We start from the raw sequence: 17418 nt of genomic DNA, 5'->3' as shown, positions 1-17418 counted from the left end.
TTTCTGTCTGTGAACAAATAGCATTTGAAAGGTCTATGAAAATGGTAAGATAAAACATGAGAGGAAAACAGTTTGTTGATAGTAAAACCTCAAAAGTTTTGCCGGTTAGGTTAAGCACAATAAGTCCAAACCTGTATTTGTTAAGTTTCTTGGAAGGGATTCCTTCCTTTGAGGGAAAAGTCGGTTGATTCTTACATTTTCTTCTCTAGGAAATTAGGTTAAGGATAGGCTGAAAGCATAAAATGCAGCTTAGAAGTTGCCTGCTTCCCCTTCTTCCCCATCTATACCCATGCATCTATGGGACCTCTGCCCTTGGCTAGGAGAGCTTTTGGCGCAGTATCTTGCTGCTGGTGCCCAGAGTCAATTTTCCTGCATCCGGCTTACTGTGTTTTCCTCTTCTAGTTCCTAAGTGGCCCTCCAGAACCTTGACTGGGTTTGTCTCTGGTCTACACTGCTCCTATCTCTCTCCTTCCCAATTTACTATGTGAAAGTCACCAAGTAGACGCTTTGTAATGCACCTCTACTGCTTCCAACACCTCTCCACTGTCATGCTTAATTGTCTACATTTCATTTGTCAGAGGTCCGATGTTCACTTTTTAAAATGCAGTGAATCATTAACATGCTAATAAGTGACTTAATATCTATTCATGAGGATTCACAATATAAAACTGATTTAATGTCTCAACTCACTGCTTCAGTTTTCTCATAAAAGGAAACAGCTAAGTACTACCTAGGAGAAATGACACCCACATGCATGCATCTTGCTCTTTCCTATAATGCTTCCTGGGGTTCTGTCTTTTCTCTTAGCAATGCACTGATACATTTATGGTGAGGCACAAGTAAGAAAGAGAAGAAAAAAGGAATCAACTTAGAAATCCTTGAGAGAACCATATTTGCTTTTGTTTTCAACTCCACACATGGCCTATTTCCTGCCCTTGGTTATTTTCCTCAGAGGAGCTATGGAGGAGATGACTTGACTTACACATAGATCCACAGCTCCCACAAAGTCTTCACCAGCAAACCCTCAAAATTCTTCACTCTCATCCCTCTAGCACAAGTTATGCAATAGTCTCATTTTTACATCTTATCCCTAAAGAAGAGGGAAGAATTACACCTTGACGGTGACTCAAAAAAAGATAGCAGATGCTGACGGGGTTCTTTTGATTAAACAGGAGTTATAGAACTATGTCTGAATAGTTCTGATTTGATTTGAACATTATATTTTATCAGCAAATAACATGTGTTTCATTATAGAAGTGACTAAAACAAAGCATGAAAACATGTGGTTCTACAATGTTGGGTTTTTTTGTTTGTCTGTCTGTTTGTTTGTTTGTTTGAGACAGAGTCTCGCTCTGTCACCCAGGCCGGAGTGCAGTGGCATGATCTTGGCTCACTGTAACCTCTGCTTCCTGGGTTCAAGGAATTCTCCTGCCGCAGCCTCCCAAGTAGCTGGGCTTACAGGGGCCTGCCACCACGCCCACATTTTTTTTTTTTTTTTTGTATTTTTAGTAGAGATTTTTTGTATTTTTAATAGAGATCGGGTTTCACCATGGTGGCCAGGCTGGTCTCAAACTCCTGACCTCGAGGGATCCTCCCACCTCGGCCTCCCAAGTGCTGGGATTACAGGTGTGAGCTACTATGCCCAGCCTCGTTCCCCAATATTCTTTTGGCTTGTTTAATTCTGAGAAAGAGAGTCCAAAATAGGGTTCAGGAGCATTCTTTTCCAAGATATCCCTGGATTAAAAATGAGTGTTGGATGATCACAGTTTGGGGTACTAATTGTTTGACCAGTATTGAACAGCTGAGCTCCAGGGATAGAAAGACATCTAAGACTTGTCCAGTGACGATTCCCAAAGTAGTGGGGAAGCAGATACAAAAATCAGTTAAGTTGTGATAGTGTAGTAAGTGTTGCAATAAAGGTATGCCTACAGAACAGAGAGGGCCGAGGCTAGAGAAGCTTGAGCAGGATTCAGACTTTCATTACGCACAGAGGCGAGAGAGCAGCTCATGGCAAGGGCCCAGAAGCTGCCCAATGTTGTGTCTGGAATATAGTGGGAAAGGGCAAAAGGAGGTCCTGGAGCAGCAGGTTGCAACCAGGCCATTGTGCCAAGGAACCTGGTCTTGATCCTATAGGAGGAAAGTGGCTGGTAGAGTTTAATCAGCAGAAGAAAAAGAAATGAGAATGGGAACATGAGTTAGGTGACAATTGGATGAAGATGGACCAGACATAGAAAGCCTCATGTCAGGAAACCAATTCTGCAGTGATCTCCTGGCAGGAAATGAGGCAGACCTGAGCTGAGCCTATCTCAGTGCTTTAAGTTCAACACTTCTGCCAGATGGTTTTAAAAATGTATGAGCCCATTAATGAAAAAGAGAAAGTCTTCGAAGAGAAAGGCAGACTATGAAGCATTGAGTGAGAAGTACCCAGTGAAAGGAAGGGCATTTATCAATCTTCTCTCTTTGAACTAAATTCATTAGTGAAATCTGAGAAACTTTGGAGCTTCAATGAATTTGAAACTGGCATTTCCCTTTATCTGCATCCAGTCTATTTTTAATTTGCGGTCATCTATTAGCTGATGAAAAAGGAAAACTGTCTTTCAGCAGTTGAAGACAGCTAATGAGAATCAGGCTCTCAGAGTGGGCGGTACTGCTAATGTTTGGTTTATGAGTGATACAGGAATCAACTTGTTGAAGCTCTCTACTTGTCAAAGCACCTTTAAATAATCCAAGCCCAGAGTTGTTTCATCTTCAGGCAAAAGAAAGTGAAAATGGCTTCAAAGGTTACATCTCAAATGAACACTATAAAATGCATCCACACTTGCCTTTGAAATTGTAGTGGTTCAAGCACATGGAGACAAGCAACAATGTTTATTTCCTGATACTAATGAGCTTATCTGTCTTTACCTATGATGATTGTTCTTAGAGACAAACAGATAAAAATACAAATTATATCTGACTGTTCTAAAAAGAAAAGATTGCCAGACTATTTTATTTTTTGGCGGCTATATGATTCAAAAAAGTATTTTTTTTCTCAATTCCTAGGAAGAAGGCAGATAAATCACATTCCTGTGGACCAATGCCCTTAGTGGATGAGTTTTGTGGCATGGTGGTGATTTAGTTAGCAAGAGCCCTGCCTGTTTTCTGGAGAGTACTATACTTGTCAAACCAGCTCCTAGGACAGTGCAGGGTTATGACTGGTGTTTTGGGGTTCTCTGCGCATAAGCCCTTTCCTTTTAATACAAACAGCAAGATCATCCTGTTGATGAATGACTGTGTGCACCAAAAGGCGACAACGATGAGGCAATTGATGCATTTGTAACTCAATGTCTGACTGAATTCCAGTTTTCTTTTCTCAAAGTGGCGAAACAGGAAGCAACATCCCATCAGGAAGAACCTGAGGTGCCATCCAGTAGCTTCGCCTCACGTCACTGACTGCCCTCAGTCAGAAATCTCGACTTGCAACTTTGGAGGGTGGGTCTCTGAAGGAATTTCAGGGCTTACGCAGAGATGAGGTGTGTTGCTCTCTGAGGAGAACGAAGCTGGCTGGAATGCTGGAAGCTGCTCTCTGACTACACTTCACAAGCAAGGGGCACCTTTTGTGGACTGACATTTCAGAAAGGTAGGCACCATCTCATTGATGTAGTTAGAATTTGACGACTTTCAAAACCAAGGTGGCCGTGATTCCGTGTGTGAGCTTGTGGGTGTATGTGTGCCTGGGTGCGTGACAGAGAGAGGGAGAGGAGACAGAGAGTGGGGGAGAGGCAGCTAAATGAAGTCTGATGTTTGGGAGAAATACAGAAAAGACAGACTTGGGGCCCTTTGCTTTGTAGAGTTTTGCTTGTAAGTGTTTAGTAGTGGAGGGTAAATGTTGAGTCCAAACTTCCACTCCTGACCTGCATTGCTCTCGGGCGAGTTTAAACTGATTCATTGAGGGTTAGGAAGAATGGTTTGGGCAATGAAATCACATGCGCTGAATACTCGGCATAGCTTGGTTTATTAGGAAAGCCCTGACTCCAGGCGGAATGAAAGGGGTCACCACAGATCTTTGCCAGGTGGCATGGCAAAGGCCATTTCAGACCGTCTCAGAGTGCCTTAAACTGAGAACAAGGTGGGACTTGCTCACCCCTAGTGGCAAGCCTTCCTAAGCTGCTGCTGTCCTGAGAGATATAGTGCTCAATGTCATGCCAGGAGAAATTAGCTGTTTAGTTCTAAGGTTGCCAGTCTCATGCAAAAGAAATGAAACAAAATCAAACTACTTTTTCTGATCCAAGCAAACGTTTAGCAAGAATGTTCTGTTAAGCGTTTTTATTTTTTTGAAAGCTTTACACAAAGCAAGGGAAATAAACCTTTAGGGCTGACCAGATAATGAATTTTAATTTATTCATTAACCCACAATGTTCAAGTGCCTTCTCTACCATAAGTGAGTGTTTGACTTGAAACTTCACCTTTTCATTGCCTTCCCCCTATAAGCCTTTTGTTTTTCTTAAAAGGGGTTTCCATTTATAATTTCATCAACAGAATTTCTGGAAAAAGGGACAAATTCTTTAAAGAGAAAATAAGTATATGTTCATAAAGGTAATAATTGTGTGGTCCTCTCATTAACAATATTTCTGCCTTTTTCTAAAGTATCAATCAAATTGATTTACATAAGTTTGAAGATCATTCTGGGCTAATAATAATCTACATTTACTAAGTCCTTGCTGTGTGTACATGCATTTTCCCATTTAGGGCTCATGATATGCCACTTTCAGATGAGGAATTGAGGCTTAGTGAGATTTACAGTGGTACAGTAGGGATGTGAGAAAGCCACAGTTTTATTGCCTTTCTACACACTAAGATATATGATTTCAGCCCATTCTATATTCCCATTCAATTCCATTAACCCCTCACAGGGTCCTTGTTGTGTGGAGGGATTCCTGAAGCCATGATAATATTCAAACACTCTAACTTGGTATCTTATAACAAAAGGCCAAAATCAATCAATTTATCGCTTGCTTCTGCTGCTGGGGGAAGGCTTGGTGTGGTGGACAGAACATTGATTAGAAAGACAGATCAAAATTCAAATTCCTGAATCCTGCTTACTAACTGTGACCCTGGCAAGTCACTGAAATTCCTTTTTTATTTTTTTGTGATGGAGTCTTGCTCTGTCACTGAGGCTGGAGTGCAGTGGCATGATCTTGGCTCTCTGCAACCTCTGCTTCCTGGGTTCAAGTGATTCTCATGCCTCAACCTCCCAAGTAGCTGGGAGTACAGGCATGTGACACCATACCAAGCTAATTTTTTTTTTTGTATTTTTAGTAGAGATGGGAGTTTTGCCATGTTGGTCAGTCTAGTCTTGAACTCCTGGCCTTAAGTGATGTGCCCACCTCAGCCTCCCAAAGTGCTGGGATTCCAGGTGTGACCCTGGAATCAGTGAAATTCTTCAAATCTCAGTTTCCTTATTTATAAGATAATTATTATAACATCCATCAAACGAGGTTGTTTATTATAAGGCATAAAAAGGCAGGGTATGTCAAATGCCTTCCGTAGGACCTGACAGAGGGTAGGCCCTTGGTAAACAGTATTAATTTCCCCATTTTGCAGTGATTTCTTCATGCTCTTGACATGTTGGATCCTGTTCTAGGACTGGGGGTACCACCAGTGAACAAAGTAGACAAGTCCCTGCCCTCAGGGAGTTGCCTTTCCACTGGTACTTGTTCCTTATATCCTAGTGTACTTTCTTGGGAAATCACTTTGCAATTATCTTCCTTTGTGGAGCTGATCCAGCTTTCAAACAGCCCCTTAAGCAAAGTACTGAATGTCCTATGCCAAAAATCCCCCAAAGCACAGTAAAATCAGGCAAAGAGCAAGAACATTAGATACTTCTTTTTCAAAAGTCAGTTTGTTGTGGTAGGCCAGGAAAGTTATGTTTTTACACACACACACACACACACACACACACACACACACACACACAGTTTATGTGGGTTTTCCCTGGCCTCCACACCACAGCAGAAGCACTGCCAGGAGCTGGCAGAGTGCTCATGGAAGGAGGGTGCTGGGCTGGCTCCAAGGGAGCTCCCTTCGCTCACAGAGCACAGAGTGTATCGTGGCAACTGTTCATTTATCTTGGGCCCCAAGCCATCCACACAACAAGCTTGGACTTTCCAAGCCCTCCCCAACACGAATTTAGGGATGCGATGCAAAGATTGACCTGCAGATATACACCTTTATAAGGATGGATTTGGGACAAAAGCGATTGACTTATGTTTTGGCAAAAAGCCTTCAGTCAAGTTCATCAAGTAGGCCAGCTGGCATCAAGAATGGTGTTTTGGCAATCTGTCTCTATATTTGAATCTGGAGAAACTTCAGATCATAGCAGAGAGATAGCAGAGGGGAACACAGGGAAGCTCTCTCTGGAATCAGCTGCAGGTAGATTCTTTTTTCTCCTGGAAACACCTCAACACACACTACAACAATCTAACTGATCTTATATAGGCGGAGTTTGTGGTTTTATTTACTGAGTGGACCTAGGATGACTGAAGAAATCCTTGTGCCGACCCTAGACAGACCAGACAGTTGGCAGTATGAAAGAAGGTATTCTAAAGTAGCAGGATTTATTTTCCTAAGTCCTGTGCAACAATCAAGTCCATCATTTTACAGCCATACTGTATGTACTGCCTTAAGATTTGTCCTTGTAGCTGGAATTTTAAATGATGAAAACAAATGAAGCTAAAAGTCTAATTAAAATAAATAAATTAGGGTTATGTATAAAAACCCCAATTGGCAAGTGAACGGAGAGATTAAGAATCTTTGACCTTGTACAAAACTGTAACAGCCACAATTCTCCACAGGGCTTTCTGTTGATGGTGGACAGATGTTCAATTGTAAATGGGCTTCAGTTAGATCACTTCCAAAGGTTGTTATTATCATAATTTCAAGGCTGAGAAGTTCCATTAATAAATAGAAAATAGCTCTGATGAGATTTGACTTGGATGTTCATGAAATAAATTTTACCTTTCCCAAATATGAGAATTTTAAATTTCTCCATCTGTGAGTATCTTCTTGCTACTCAAATATAAAATTAAAGGGTTCTGGTTATTTATTTTTTGGCCTACCTGGCCGCTGGAAAATCTGTGGAGACGATTTGTGCTGGTGTTGGGATTGTATATTTCGATCTAATGGAAAGTTTCCTTTTTATTGTTTCCTGAGTTAAATCTTTAGGAAATACCAGGAAACTAAGATATTTAACCAAAATTCCCAAATCTGTCTGCTCAGGATTGGTAAACATACACTCACACGCATACACACACATGTGTGCATGTGTGCATGTGCATAATATGAAAACACAACCAAAAGATGCATACATTTCTCAGTAATGAGAAAAGTGTAAAATTCACAGGTAAGGCATATATTTAGGTTATTTGAAGAGGTAAAATATTACATTAAGGAGCTTGAAGCCATTTTTACTTACTATATTCATGTTCTAAGATGAAGTACTTAGTGAAGAAAAATCATGTGATAATCCATTTAATTCTCTGCTGGGATAAGGTCTATTTGTTTTATTTTGATTTCTTTGCCAGACATATTTTACTGGATAGTCAATAAATACTTGTTGATTGGATTGACCCTGACACAGCTGAACAATAAACTAATTATTTCAAAATTTAAACAAAACATTCTGAAAGCATTTTCTTCAATAATGAAGATTACTTGACATCATTTAATAACTAACTTGGCTTCAATTTCTTCCCCTCAAAGTTTGTTTTCTTGTTTGACACATGATTAAAACTTTAAAAACATACGATATACTGATGCTGAACAAATGTCAAATTCTGCAGATTAGCAATTTTCATTTGTAATGTTCACATCACAGGATCATTACTATATTCCACTTTGGGTCAAAGTTACAGGGTTTCATAATGAGCTATTCCTATCCCATTAGCTGTAGCTTGCTTTTCCTGGCTTTATTCCAACAGAGATCTGCCTTATGTGGAATTCTGGGCTATAACTAATTGTGTAAGAGTAAAACTTCAGAGCTATTCTAGGATGACTATAAAATTGTATGCAACTTGAATTTTTCTAAGTGATTGTTGTGTAGATTACACTATTGCAGTGATTTTCAAACGTTTTTAACCATTACTGATAGCAAGAAATACTTTTCAGATCTCAACTTAGGATACATACACATACACAATTCTGAAATAATAGTTTCATAAAAGCAATACCTATAGATATTGATGTTTTCTATTTCATTTCATTACACTTTACAAAATTTCTGGTCATAAACTACTAATTAATTTTGTGACCTACTGGTAGTGGTTCTCAATACTCTCTGAAAATTATAATCAACTAGGGAACAATAGACCAATGGACTAAGATGATAGAAAAAAACCTCCACAAATTTGGACCTTTGATTTATGACAACATTGGCACTACAGGAAAGGACGGCCATTTGAATGTCCATGTACAAATAAATGAGTCTTGAGTCTCATCTTAAAATTTGTACAGCTCTAAGTATTAATCTCGATGTGATAGGTAAAACAATATAACTTCTAGATCTTCACTGTCCAATGTGGCAGCTGCTAGCCACATGTGGCTATTGAGTACCTGAAATACTAGAAAATTTAAAATTACATATGTTACTCCCATTTTTTTCCTACTGAACAGCATTGTTCTAGATGACAAAACAGAATATGTGTATGACCTTGGGTAGACAGTGATTTCTTTTTCTTTTCTTTTTTTTTTTTGAGACAGAGTCTTGCTCTGTTGCCCAGGCTGGAGTGCAGTGGCGCAAGCTTGGCTCATTGCAAGCTCTGCCTCCTGGTTCACGCCATTCTCCTGCCTCAGCCTCCTGAGTAGCTGGGACTACAGGTGCCCACCACCATGACCGGATAGTTTTTTGTATTTTTAGTAGAGACGGGGTTTCACCGTATTAGCCAGGATGGTCTCGATCTCCTGACCTTGTGATCTGCTCGCCTAGGCCTCCCAAAGTGCTGGGATTACAGGTGTGAGCCACCGCACCCGGCAATTTCTTAAACAAGATACAAAAAGTACTAACATGATGAAAAATATCTATAAATTGGTTACATTAAAAATAAGAACTTCTGTTTCTCAAAGCATACCACTAAAAGAGTAAAAGACAAACTGCAGGAGAGGAGACATTTGCCATGCAAATAACATGCAGGGAGTCATGCATATAACATGACTTGTTATGCATGTAACAAACAAGGAGTCCTATCCAAAACAGAAACAAGGCAATTCTGAAAGATAGACTATCACAACAGAAAAATGGGCAAGAGGTTTGAACAGGTACTTCACAGAAAAACATATTCAGAGAGCCAAGAAACATGAAACATACTTAACCTTGTTAGCTTTCTGGGGGAATGCAGATTAAAACTGCAGTGAAGTACCACTACACACCCATCAGAAAGGTGAAAATTTAAAAGACAGACATTATAAATGTTGGCAAGGATATGAAACCACTGGAACTCTCATACATCACTGGGAGGAGTGTAAATAGTCACAACAGCTTTGAAAAACTGTTCAGCAATATTCATTAAGCTGAATATACATATGCCTTATGACCTGGCGTTTCCACTCCCAGGTATGTGTTCTATAGAAATGCATTCACGTATTTACCTAAAGCATGTGCAAGAATGTTCATAAATGGCACCTTTAAGTGTTATAATCCCAAACTCAAAACAAACCCATATTTCCATCAACAACAGAATGGGAAAACAGATTGTGATATAGTCATGGGATGGAATATAAAACGTCAATGAAAATGAGTTTGCTACTGTTACATGCAACAACAGAGATGCGTCTCAGTCCTGAAAGTTGAGTGAAAGAATCCAGATGCCAAGGAATGTGCTCAAAACAATTGTTTTTACATAAAGTTCAAGAACAGGCAACATGAATCCATGGTGGTGACAGGGAGAGACATGAGGAAGAGTCTGGGGTGCTGGTCGTATTCTTTTGTGCTTTGTCACTTTACCATCTGTATGTTATACTTCAGTAGTTATATTACAGTGACAATACAGCAGTGACAATACTGATACCAGGACTGTACCTTCAGAAATCTTGGTTTAGTTGATCTGGTTAGGTAGAAAGCATAGTCTAAAAATCTCTCCCAAGGAATTCACATGTAGAACCAGGGTTGGGAACCAGTGCACTAATGGTTCACGACTGGTCCTTTGAAAACCTATGTGCTATGACAAACTGTAATTTTTACACCAGCCTGTGCTAGGCCCTTATTATCTCTGCTCAAGTTACACTGACTTGAAGACATAATTCATATTGAGAAATGTTAGCAACATAAGGAGTCACAAAGTTAACTGCCCTAGAAAGTCAGTCAGGTCCCTGAAAACAGTTGGCCAGGTGGGTAACCATGTGTTCCATTTAAGGCCTATGGCTCCAGTGATTCTTGCCAATCTTCTGAGTTTCTGAGTGAAGCTGCAAATCTGGATTTCTATATGCAAATTCCTGAATTTTCAGTGTTGGCTGAAATCGTTTTAAAGCCCCATGCACCAGTCCAAACTGGTAGGCCCAACTTTGCCAGCACCAAGCTCTCCCATTGGTTTGAAACTCTGACTTAAGTTTTAGACCTATTATAGAAGGATGCTTACAGGCATAGTTGTATAGTATATTAATTATGTTTCTCTTTTTCTGTTTCTGCAGGGATGTTGTGAAACAAAAGGAGACATTTATATATATACATACATATAGTATTTGAGTTCCTCAGTAGAAAGCTATCATATATACTCAGGTAATTATCTTTATTTTATTTTATTTTATCTCTACTGTGTTTTCTTAACTATAATCTTGGGAAATTAACATCTGTGACTCAGAAGTTGATTATCTGTCACTGTTTTGCATATTCTGGGGACAAGTGGAGTTTTGGGCAAAGCCAGTACCATGCTATTCTCTATGAAATACTATAGATTTGTATTTTTTCCTTTTGAGAGGGGAGATGCAGGAGAAAGCTTCATGTGATAGCAGCAGGTAGCAAAGAGCCATCATTCGGTGGCATTTGCTGTCTGTGCTCTGGTCTTCCCTCCCCCATAACACCTGCTGTTCTGATGGGAAGGAAGGAAGAGCTGGCAGTGCTGGGCAGGCCTCTAGCTTCCAACGTCTTACCTGTAAGGAGGAACTTTCAAAACCACATTCCTTCAAAATCATAAAATATGACCCCAAATGATAAAAAATGATCATTTGTACGAGGAAGTCATTCATGAAGCATGTTCACAAATATTGACTTGATGAAAGGCAAAGTCAGGTACATAGAGGGGAGGAGTTGCACTTTTACCGTTAATGTCTAAATTTGAGACTGGCTCTGTATCACCTTGAACAAGTTGCTTTATCTCTCTAAACGTCATTGTTCACCTGCAAATTGGAAGCATGAATAATTATTATTGTTGTAAGGATTCAATGAGTGGATGCTTGTGGGTTCAACATTGTAAGCTGTGGTATATACAGTTGTTTGTTATAATTTTAATCATCTCATTTACTTTTTGCAATGGTCTGTGAAAAGCTGGTGTTATTATTCCCAGTTTTCAGCTTCAAGAACCAGATATTCATGCTGCTGGGTGTCTGATCCCAGGTCTATGCTCTCCCTGCACCAGCTGTGCTTGCTCACACAGAGCTTCCCCTCCTTCCCACCCTGCCCACTCCTAATGGGATAGTGGAGGACTCAGGCAGAAGGGGCTCCCATCCAAGGCAACACCCTGCCTTGGGCCTATCATTTTCTACACCTTCCTACCAAAAGTTTTGCTAAACAGCAAAGGCAGTTCATCACACATGTATTTTCCCAGCCTGCTTTTTAGTGAAGGTGACAGTGGTGAACAGGAAGCCTAATAGGAGGAAGAAATACTTCCTGCTCACAAAGAAAGTGCTTGCTGTGGGAAGGAGCAGTCCAGTGGGACCTTTAGGAGTCACATAAGGATGTCTGTCTTGGTCATGCTATCAGCACCTCTGGTGGCTACACAGCCGGAACAGATCTTTGGCTTCCAGAATTCATGGGACTTCTGGAGGTTCAGACCTATCCCAAGGCCCTGTGAACAGGCCTACCCCTAACATTTGCAAGACACAGGGCAAGAATACAAATGGAGGCACCAGCCCTCAGCTGGGCCTGGTCTTTCCTCCCAGCCCCACTTATGTCCTGCTCCACTAGGAGCCTGGTGTGCATGTATGTGGCCACTGCATGCTACGTTCCCTGCCTTCCCCTCCCCAAGTCTTCTTTGGGCCTTCTCCAGGCCTAGCATTATACTGTGCTGTCATTTATAAGAGGGCAGACCTAGAAAAGGGCCCATGCAGGTCCTGGAAGTGGGCTCAGAGCTGCTCAGGCAGGGAATTCTAGGATCCTTAATCACCTAGCAAGTCTGGAAAGGGGGCATGGATGTGGGTGTGCATGTCTCCTTGAACCCATGGACTCCTCACGCAAGGAAGAAGTGAGGCCAGAGGAGGGCCAGAGTGGGGGTTTTTTAAATTAAGGCCAAATGTAAGGGTGGGGCTGCTCTTGAGGATCAAGCACAGCGTCCTGGTACACAGATGGCACTTAATCATACCTTTGACTGATGTGCGACAGAGTGACAAAGGCTGAGCAATGTCAGAATTGCTGTGGAATATCTAAGTATTGCTCTTCTTCCACCTCCATGCTCCATAAACATCGACCTAGAAGCGTGGCAAAGGTTGGAGTGGCTGGGATTTCATAAGATGGCAGATGAGTGACATTCCCAACCTTGTGTGCTAACAGGAAGAGCAGTTTACTGAGAAAAAACTTCACTGGGCGGGGAAGAGAAACAATCCAAGGCTCTCCCTCTCCCCAAACAAGAGGACATCACGGAGGCTCAGATGGGTGTCTCTTGGTATATTTTTAGAATCCATGTAGGTTCAGTGTCTTTTATATGTATATTCCAGGTAATAGTTGGTATATTTGAAGCTGAATATCATATGACCCTTCTGTTCACTTTTTTTTTTTCAGAGCATTTATTTCCTTTAGAGCAACCTAAAGATATCTATATTTAAATTTCATGAACATGAATAACATTGAGGAACTCTGAGTCCCCTCACATAGCACCTGGAGCTGCTGCTGGAAGGTGGGGATGGGAGTGAAGGGGGTCGGAGTGGTCAGTTCAATTCCAAGTCCACTTCCATCACTGTCTCATTTCCAGCATTCTCCTCCACAAAATCTGGACTTGTGATTCACAGTAGCACTTTGGCCAAGTATATTTTTTGAAGATTTTTTTTTTTTTTTTTTTTTTTTTTTTTTGAGACAGAATCTCACTCTGTCGCCCAGGTTGGAGTGCAGTGATGCAATCTTGGCTCATTGCAACCTCTGCCTCCCAGGTTCAAGTGATTCTCCTGCCTCAGCATCCTGAGTAGCTGGGATCACAAATGCACACCACCACGCCTGGCTAATTTTGTATTTTTAGTAGAGATGGTTTCACCATGTTGGTCAGGCTGATCTCGTACTCCTGACCAGGTAATCCGCCCACCTTGGCCTCCCAAAGTGCTGGGATTACAGGCATGAGCCACCACGCCCAGTCTGGAGGAATTTTTTAAAATAAAATATCCAATAAGTCTTAAAGAAAGCATTTTAAAAAGAAGGCTTAGGAACTCAGTGACCCCAGATAAAGATCAATAGAGGAGAATCAGAAGATCACATTGGCACATGTTTGACTGATCCCCCAGGGAAAAGGAGCTGATCATGTGCCTGGTGTAGTGTTGAGCTAGGAAATCCTGTGTATGGTATTAGCACAGTATCATCTCACATTCATACCAGCTGATTTTCACTAATAGGCAGAGAGATGATGTGAAAATTGTGTAAATGCATATTGACAGAAATTTAAGGATACTCCTTTGAAAGAATGTATATTTGAAAAGTCTGGAAATTTTTATTTTTAAATAATATGTTACATTTTCAAACAATATGCCCAAGACTTTTTCTGCCAGACATCTTTGTAAGCGAAGTATCTCTAAATTCAAAGTCATAGATTTAATCATTAATCAAAAAATTGAATAAATGAAATTTTTTCTCTAATGTTCCAGGCACTGCAGATATTCTGTATGAGCCATGCTCTCTCTTTCTCTCTCTGTCCTTCTCTCTCTCTCTGTGTCCTTCTCTCTCTCTCTCTGTCCTTCTGTCTTTCGCTGTCCCTGTCTGTCCCTGTCACTCTGTGTGTGTCTCTTTCTGTCTCTTTCTCTTTGTCCCTCTCTCTCTCATTCTGTGTTTGTCTTTGTCTATCTCTCTGTCACCCCTCTATCTATTTAAAATCGGGGTGTTATATATTTTTTTCTTTAAGAGGGTTCTTGCATTAGACAGGGCTAGACAGAAAAGATTAGCCTGTTTCCAGTGTGAAGTCTTATGGTTTATTTTCTCTTGGTGAGTAATTAGCAAGGGCTGGTGATCACTGACAGAGGGAGCAGCTGCCGTGGCCAGAGAGATGAATGACCAATCCCCATTTGCTCAAGGTAGAAAACAGTAACTATTCCAACAGGTGCCTAATCCCCTAGCTCAATGCCATTGGCCCTTGGCCAGAGATATTGCTCTGACTTTTCTTGTGATTTCAGAGTCTGAAAAGAAAGCAGTTGAGACTGTATTTGGGGGATGTTTTTCTGCACTCCTTCACCATTTCCCTGCCTCTCCTGTAGGCGCTCATAGGAGCTCATACCTGCTGCACCCCACCCTCCTCCAAGAACTACTAGAATCTTTGTCATCCTGTTCTTTTCCAAGGGGTGCTTTATCTTGCGGGGGCTGTACAACAGGAAATGCTGACTGCAAACACTACATAACAAAAACTTATTTTAAAATATTAAAATTTGGAGCTTGCTTCATCAGTGTACCTTAGTAACCCCAAATCCTTCCTAAAAGTGACCCAGCTTCCTCTTTATCTGTGGGTGAGAGACAGATGTTCCAAATTCCTTCTTGATCAAGAGGTGGCCTCACACCCTCCTCTAGGTCCTACTCTTTTTCATAAAATGATTCCTTTGGTGGCACTGCCCAAGCAAGTTTTATGAGGTAAGAAATCCTGCTGTCACTGAGGAAATGAGTCAACCTGCAAGTGACACTATCCCTCAGAAAAGCCACTCCCCCACCAACACTTGGTCAGGCTGACCTAAACCCTGATCAGGGTATTGTAGGAAAGGAGGGACTGCTGGCTGGCCATCGTGCCACTTGGAAGGCACAGTGCCATTGATGAGGAAATGTAAATAGTGACTGCAGTACCAATGCCAACAGTATATTGGGCACTTGCCTTGTGCCAGGCATTACATTAGGTAATTGAGACACATGATGTACTTTATTTAATCCTAACCTAGAACTTACAAAATAAACATAAAATGTTGTGTCTATTTTTACAGACTGACTTGCCCAAGATCCCTTAGCTATTCAGTGACAGGACTGACCTTCAAACTGGGCTTCCTGACTCCAGAACCACAGTTCTAAGTTTTCAGGCTTTGTGAGGAATTCAGGAAAACATCGCTTGCTCTAAGCCATGTGGTTGGAAAGTGGTGAAAATGGCATTCAGATTCCCAAACTCCTTTTATTAGCAAGCCACTAGGTCCTGGGTTCTCACATGTCCTGTCCTGGAAATCCTACTCCCGTTTGCTGGGGTTGGGAGGGAAATCTGGGCATTCTCCCAGGTGAGGCCCATCTTTGGAAAGCTTGGAACCACCTGACACTGCAACACAGACTTTCCAGGACCTGTCCCTGGGTATTTTACTCAGCACAGTTGGTACCCATTATGTGGGCTTTCCTTACTGAAAGACGGCTGTGAAACCAGTTATCTTTATCTAGTAGTGAGAGAGATGAGAACACGATGGGGGAGGAGGCTATGAAGCCATAGGAGGTTCTCCCATTTCTCTCTCTGAGGAATCTTTTAAAACTTAGTATTTAATTTTATTGTTTAAACCAGCCTGACATCTGATTCTTTCCTGTGCCCAGTAGGTGAGGATAATAAGATGAGCTTACTACATAACACTTACCCAGCTTTGTGGGTTACTGTGTTCAGGTATGTCTGTATACCTAATCTCCCTTAGTCCAATGACAGGTCTTTGTGGTAGGTGGAATTAGCCCCATGTAACAGGCCAGTAAACAAAGATTCAGAGAGATTGAGTTGCCTGAGATCACTCAGCTACTAAGTGACAGGACTGGCCCTCAAACCAGGTTTCCTGACTGTAGAGCCACCGTTCTCTTGAAAGATTTTAGGCTCTGTGCAAGACTTATAGCTGCTTGTGGTATGTGAAGTGCTGCATTCACTCATTTTTGTTTGTTATTTTTATTGTATTCATCAATTGCCAGCTTGCAATTTGTATAACGGCCTTACCCACCCCTTTCTAACTGGATAAGGTGACCAGAAGCCAGTGCAGCACCCTTGAGTGGCACACAGGAGGTCTTTGCAGACACTAAAGGCAATCCTTTAGTCCCTCAAATGGGAAAACTGAGACAGAACCAGGTGACTCACCTTAGGCCCTTTGTGACTCACTGGCAGCACATTCCCAATTCCTTTGCTCTGGCCTGGACCAGTCACTTGTGCCCGACACTAATAACAGGGTAATTTGTGAGGCACGATGTGTTCTCCAGGCGAGGGAGGAGAGTTCGCGAAGGTGGTCAGTGGAGAGGAGCAAGATGTTTACCAGCAATTGGAAAGGAAATGCTGACAGGATGCTACTTGGATTAACATTTCTTAATGTTGCAACACCATTGCCTACTTACCCAGCCACCAATTTACATTTTAGATTCCTAAAGTGAACCACCAAAAGGTGGGGAGGGGAGTTCTACCTTTGAAAACAGAACTATCAATCTCATAGTGTTCCTCCCCATCACCTTGGATCCCTTTTTTTGGAACCCTAAGATTTACATTCTTCTAAGACATTTCTGTTCTGTAACTTTGCTTTACACCCCTCTGATTTCAGTCATACCTGTTTTTTCTGCAAATTTCTATCCACATTACCAGTTTAAGTCAATTTCCTGGCTCACTTACCACCCTGGGTCCTGAGTAGGCCTTTGATAATCTCTGTCGAGGTAATGATGGGGCAAAGACAAGCCTGAGCAGATTAAGGTGAAGGGGCCTTGGGAGAATTCCATTTTGGTGAGCACTGCCTCCTGGAAAGCCATGTGCTATTGTGTCTTTATTACCTCCACACTGTAAAGTCAGTTTACAGGTAGATTTCAAGAGCCTGTCTTCCTACTGACTAAGGGAGTACACTTTATATTTTCTCTGAAATTGTTAAAATCCAAAAGATTCCAGTAGTTAGCTGTTTGTGTGAGTAAAATGGCTGTGATAAGTTTTTATGTAGGTAGCAAACTTGCCTTATTTCAAATCAGTTTAATCCACGTATTATCTGTGTGAAGGCATTAGCTTTTGTATATGAAACATTTACTATAAAAAATTAGCCTCTTAAAGTATTAATGTGAAACAAATCATAATTTGGTCAGGG

General features: G+C 41.3%; 1 protein-coding gene across 1 annotated transcript in view; it reads left to right on the top strand.

The window, feature by feature from the left end:
- Positions 1–17418, top strand: part of CERS3 (ceramide synthase 3) — a 135526-nt gene that overhangs the window by 11583 nt on the left and 106525 nt on the right. Inside the window, exons 2-3 of the mRNA XM_025392216.1 lie at positions 3359–3619; positions 10660–10747. The gene's annotated coding sequence lies outside the window, so the exon portion shown is untranslated. The remainder of the gene's footprint in view (positions 1–3358; positions 3620–10659; positions 10748–17418) is intronic.

Source organism: Theropithecus gelada, chromosome 7b (genome assembly GCF_003255815.1).
Source record: "Theropithecus gelada isolate Dixy chromosome 7b, Tgel_1.0, whole genome shotgun sequence".
NCBI classification, from domain to species: domain Eukaryota; kingdom Metazoa; phylum Chordata; class Mammalia; order Primates; family Cercopithecidae; genus Theropithecus; species Theropithecus gelada.
Note: the sequence above shows the minus strand (reverse complement) of the source record. Positions and strands in the feature narration are given on the sequence as shown.